General features: G+C 42.7%; 1 protein-coding gene across 2 annotated transcripts in view; it reads left to right on the forward strand.

Moving 5' to 3' along the window:
* Nucleotides 1-5,202, forward strand: part of DSCAM (DS cell adhesion molecule) — a 399,852-nt gene that overhangs the window by 729 nt on the left and 393,921 nt on the right. The window lies entirely within an intron of this gene.

The following is a 5,202-nucleotide window of genomic DNA, read 5'->3' on the forward strand; positions in this document are numbered from 1 at the left end:
ATAACTTTGTTATGCATGTTATTAATACTGTATCCAGGTCTTCAGTCTAGAATAAGAAGAAGAGAAAAAAAAAAAGACCCATTTCACACTGCCCCCTAACATGGCGAAATACACAAACCATGGACAGAAATTAAAGCAGCGCTGTTACTAAGGCAGTTTTTCAGGTTTTTTTTTTTGGCTACAGAGAAAAATGAAAGGATTTTTTTTTTTTTGGACTGTTTACATTTCCACTAGGGAACCAAACTGGAAAATGCAGCATCCAGGCAGGGTGGGTGTGTTTTTTTTTTGCTATGAGCTTTTATTCCCAAGACAGAAATAATTGCAGACCGGCAGTAATCAGTGAATTCACATCTGCCTTTACTATACAGTACACTGCTTGGCTAAAACCAATGACAAGCTTAACCTAAATGATGATGGTGGTGGTGGTGGGGGGAGTGTGTTAATTAATCCCCCTTCTTACTGGCAGACAGTGGAAAGGGTTAAGAATTTTGAACACCCCCGCTCCCCATTTAAATCTCGAGGTCTGCCAATCTTTTTTTAGACCTGTCACCTGCAGCTGAAATCGCCATAACGCATTGCAGGAGATGGGCCCTGGAAAGCAGGAGGCGGGCGGAATCCCAATCGCAGAATATCCGCCAAATGTTGCGTAAACTGTTGTATCACAGTAAAATATTTTCTGCACCAATTAACAAATACATAAATATTTTCACAATAATTTTTCTCATCTGGTGTGTTTTTTTTTTTTTTGCCAGGTGCAACAGGCTTACTCATCAAAACATAATTTAATTTCTTTTTATTTTTACCGTTTTCTAATACGGTTTTTAGTAAGGCTAAATTAGCGTGCTTGATGTTTATAGGAAAGTTTCTTGTCATTGGCAGATGCACAAATAGTTGTCTGACTTAAAAAAAAATTTAATGGGTTGATAGATAGATTATTTATATATATATTTTGTATTTTTTTATCTAGACTAAATATGTGGCACTAGTTTTAGCTTGGGTAATGTATAGTAATATCTTAAGCTTGATAAGCTATCAGCATCAGCTGTTGTGCACTCCAATTATAAATCCAGTTTTGACAGTCCGTTATTGTAGATTCCCCCCCGGATTATCCCTTATTTTAATAATCTGCCATCTAAATCTGCTAATAAACCAGCAGCCGATTGGCCGAGGCTAAGCACGATCTTCAACACGCCACTATGGGCAACCGAACCCATTTCAGATCACGTACTGTACCTAACGGAGAATGGGAGTGGAAAGTAGGACGGACGTCATGGCTATACCAGGGCAAGTGGCACCTCGGTGGCTGGGGATAGAGTTAATAAGACGGCTTTGTGCCCAAACAGCAGACATCCAGATCCTCTGCTGAATATTGCACAACCTTAATCTTGGCCTAGAGGCTACACTGGCAGAGGACGGACGTTGTAGTTGTATGTACCAGAGTGTGATGAAAGGTATTTTTTTTCAGCTCTCGTGATAGTAGAAGGGATTGTTTTACTACTTCTTTTTTTTAACCCTTCAAGAATGTGAATTGACATTGATGGTGTGAAAAAACTGTTTTAATAACCAGAGAATCCAGGGTTGCGGCTCTGTTTTTTTTTGCCCTTTTGCCATGTTCTCAAAAGAGTCCTCACATTATATATCTCAGAAAGGTTTGTTGGTTTAGTACTTGTAGTGTCCGTTTTCTCAGTTTTGAAAATTAGGATTCACCCAGAATGTTTGTAACCCTAAAGAGAGTGGCAGTTGTGCCCAAAAAGCAGATGGCAAAAGACTAATCACCAGTATTGCATGTAGGCTTCCTATAGCTAATCTTTTTCCCATCACCGACTTACCATGCCTTGTCCAGCAATGTGTCTCTGTTTGGAGGTGGCCATCTTGGTAGAGGCAGGGCTTTACTTCCTCGTGTCAGAGCTTCCCTCTGTGAGGACTGGCGATCTGATGAGTGGTAGGGTAATATTCAAGAAGCAGCTGTAGAAGTAGAGAAATAAAGATCCACAGAATGACTGAAGCAAAGAGATAATTTTACTGCAAGTCCTCAGGTACAACTTCCTCTTCAGGAAATCCCATCTAAGGCATGTTCCACCAGATTTGGAAAATGTACCCTGTGCTTGAGTTTTGGTGACCACGTGAAGATTTTTATATTTCTGAATACTTTCAGTCCAGGTGACAGGAAGTGAGGGTACATCTCCCCAAGTAGGGACACAGAAACCAAAACTAGAAAAAATGTTTTTGGTTGGAGTTGTACTCTTTAAGACCATTCACAAACTCTCTCTAATTTTCAGAAACACACAAAGGCCTGCAGCCCACTCTGATGGTAACACTTGTGCTACCATGCTCTATCCAACCTGATAACTGTTCACTTCTTTTACTAGGCTTCAGTGCTACAATTCATCCTGGAAAGATAGAACTTAATGTAAGATTCAGAGAGCGGAGTGACCACTTTGGTTGATCTGAAGCAGAATTGCCATGGTGTTGCTAAATTGCATGGCTGGTTTAGGAAGACCTGGAAGACCAACTTTTCTATTTTCCCCATCCCCTCCCCCAGGAGACTTCCCGTAAGTCTTCAGGCCAGACACATGATGCACAAGGCCCTCTTTCTCTTCACCTCTTCTAATTCAGAAAGTGGTGATGGCATCAGTGCCGCACCATTACAAGGAAAATGCAGGGCACTGTGGTGGGCCCGGATGCCCTGCACCCAAAATGTAAAGCCCTCATACCGTGTTTCCCCGAAAATAAGACAGTGTCTTATTTAATTTTTTTGCACGAAATAAGACACTAGGTCTTATTTTCGGGGGATGTCTTACCTGGCTGCAGCTGTGCTCTGCCGTCCAGGGAGCCACAAACAGGTGGACGGGCATGCGTGCGGCCGGGGGGGCGTGTCTGGCAGGGGGGCGAGAGGGAGCTGCCTCTCCGCTCGGAAATTCTGTGTGTTGAGTAAGCATAAGTTCAGGTTCGGACCAAACCTGGTCCAATCTTAAGCCCCTCTGAACCTGAAAGTGCCATGGGGCCACTCGCCCAATCAGCTGTGGGCCGAGACATTCACTGCCCTGCAGCTTAACATAAACAAAAGCACAAGATCCTAGTACTGATGTAATTGACCTTTCATGGCGACATGGCCATATAAGGTAAATGTCACTGACCAAATATAGCTATGTGGCCATATAGGGTCAATAAAATGTAATTGCATCCCGTCCCTTTGCTTACGTGCAGCGACACAGGAAATTCCCGGGCCAATTGGGTGGTAGCGGAAGGAGCTTCCTGCCTTGTTTGGAATATCTCCTTCCGTCTTTGTAGGAGCTCCGGTTTAGATTGATCCAAACCTGAGCTAATCCAGGGCTAGATTTAATCTCTCTGCTGCCCCAAGGTCAGGTTCCTCAATGCGCCCCCCTACCCGCCAAACCCCCCTTCCCCCATGGAGAATGGCAGACCTGCAGGCTGCATAGAAGTGATCTTGGTGACATCGCCGAGATCACTTGTACTAAACAAGTGGCGGCGGCTTCCCCACTCTACATTTAGCTCTGCTTGCCCAAAGCAGGGCTAAATGTAGAAAACAACTACCCGCTCAGCAGATGCAGAGATATCTACAGATCTTTATGCCCTGCTCATACAACACAACATCCGGACACAAAGCAGACAGCTGTAGATGGGGATTTCTTTAAGAAATAAAAGATCTAAACCCTAACAGAATGGAATTTAGGTTGCTAAAACATCATAAACAATTGCCATTTTTACAATAAAATACATATTTTCATCTTTTAAAAAAAAAATCTTTTGTTGGATATCAACACTGCAGACCTCCTGCTTCCTCTTTGCAGCCATGTCCTGTCTACATGCACTCCAGCAACTTAATTTCACTGAAAGTGACAGCAGTGGGCCATGCCTGTTCAATGTAGGTTGGCATGACCCCTGGTAGTCATCATTGGGAAATGGGGACAGAATGTTGACACCCAGGAAGCGAACAAGGGCATTCCTGGCAGGATCAATGGGTAGTATTTAAGTTAAAGCGTCAGATTTGAGGGGATTGAAAGCACGTTTTAAAACGACATTGACACGCTAAAGCTTATATGAGATTTTAGTGACTGGTTTTACTTTAATAAGAAAAAACTGTCTGTCATTATAAAATGTGGGACAGATCTGCATAAAGCAAAGGATCACACGGGATGACTATATAAAACCTGGAGGAACTTAATGAAAAGGAAATGAGTTTTGTCATTTTGATTTTGCTGATATAGCGTCAGCATTGTATTCCTGTGCAGCTGTTTTAACGCATGTTCAAGCATTGCATGCCATGCTGTTTCTTTCATTCTCTGCTTCCTTCTGGCATTAGGGGGTCATCTGATGTCTGCAACGTATAGGTGGCAGGTGGTGTCCTCGCTAGCCTGGCGGTGTAATATCTAATCAGGCTTCTCACAGAACATATTTGTACATACGAGGCTTCTAAATGTTTACAGAAGACCATACTCAATAAATAGGATTTAGGGATTGCAGGGGATGATGAAAGATGGGTCTACAATGCAGAGGATGAGAAGCCTGGAACAATAACTGGGCTTTGTAGGGATACAGCTCATCCATACATTATCAGCTCTTGCCTCGAGTAATAGAAGAACTTTGAGCACCAGACAGACTTCATATTGATATCTCTATGAAGGTGTTCTGGCTTATCGTTGGTATTCAAAGAGGACCTGCATTCTAGAAATTTTTAGTTCCTTTTCATTAACCTATAAAAAGACAGCTAGGCATCGGAAAGATCTGTTTTGAAAGTAGATCTAATCACAGTGGTAAACATGTTAATGTTCAATCTTTGTAAATATGCAAATTTTATTAAAATAACTGGTGATCCTGCAATGACGGTCCTAGTTCTGGCCTGTTATGGGGTGACAACTGCTTCTGAATTGTGCTCTTGCGTTGTCACCCTGTCATTTGAAGACTAAAAAATGAACCTCTGTTTTTCAGCCACATGTGCCAGAATGCCATTCAATATTTTGCGGAGCTTTGGTATATTTTTGTTTAAGGCTCTTTTCACATGACATGTCAGACGACATGTGTTGCTTTTAGGTATACCATTCGGTATCAACACGTGGTACCTGCATTTCTTTTGGGCAAGACACGAAGCGTTCACATCTGTGCGTTGTGGTCAGGGCCGGATTTACTCTCTCTCTGCTGCCCCAAAGCCAGGTTCCTCAATGCGCCCCCCTACACACCAAA

Source organism: Nanorana parkeri, unplaced genomic scaffold (genome assembly GCF_000935625.1).
Source record: "Nanorana parkeri isolate BGI_ZX_2015 unplaced genomic scaffold, ASM93562v1 scaffold95, whole genome shotgun sequence".
Classification (NCBI taxonomy): Eukaryota; Metazoa; Chordata; class Amphibia; order Anura; family Dicroglossidae; genus Nanorana; species Nanorana parkeri.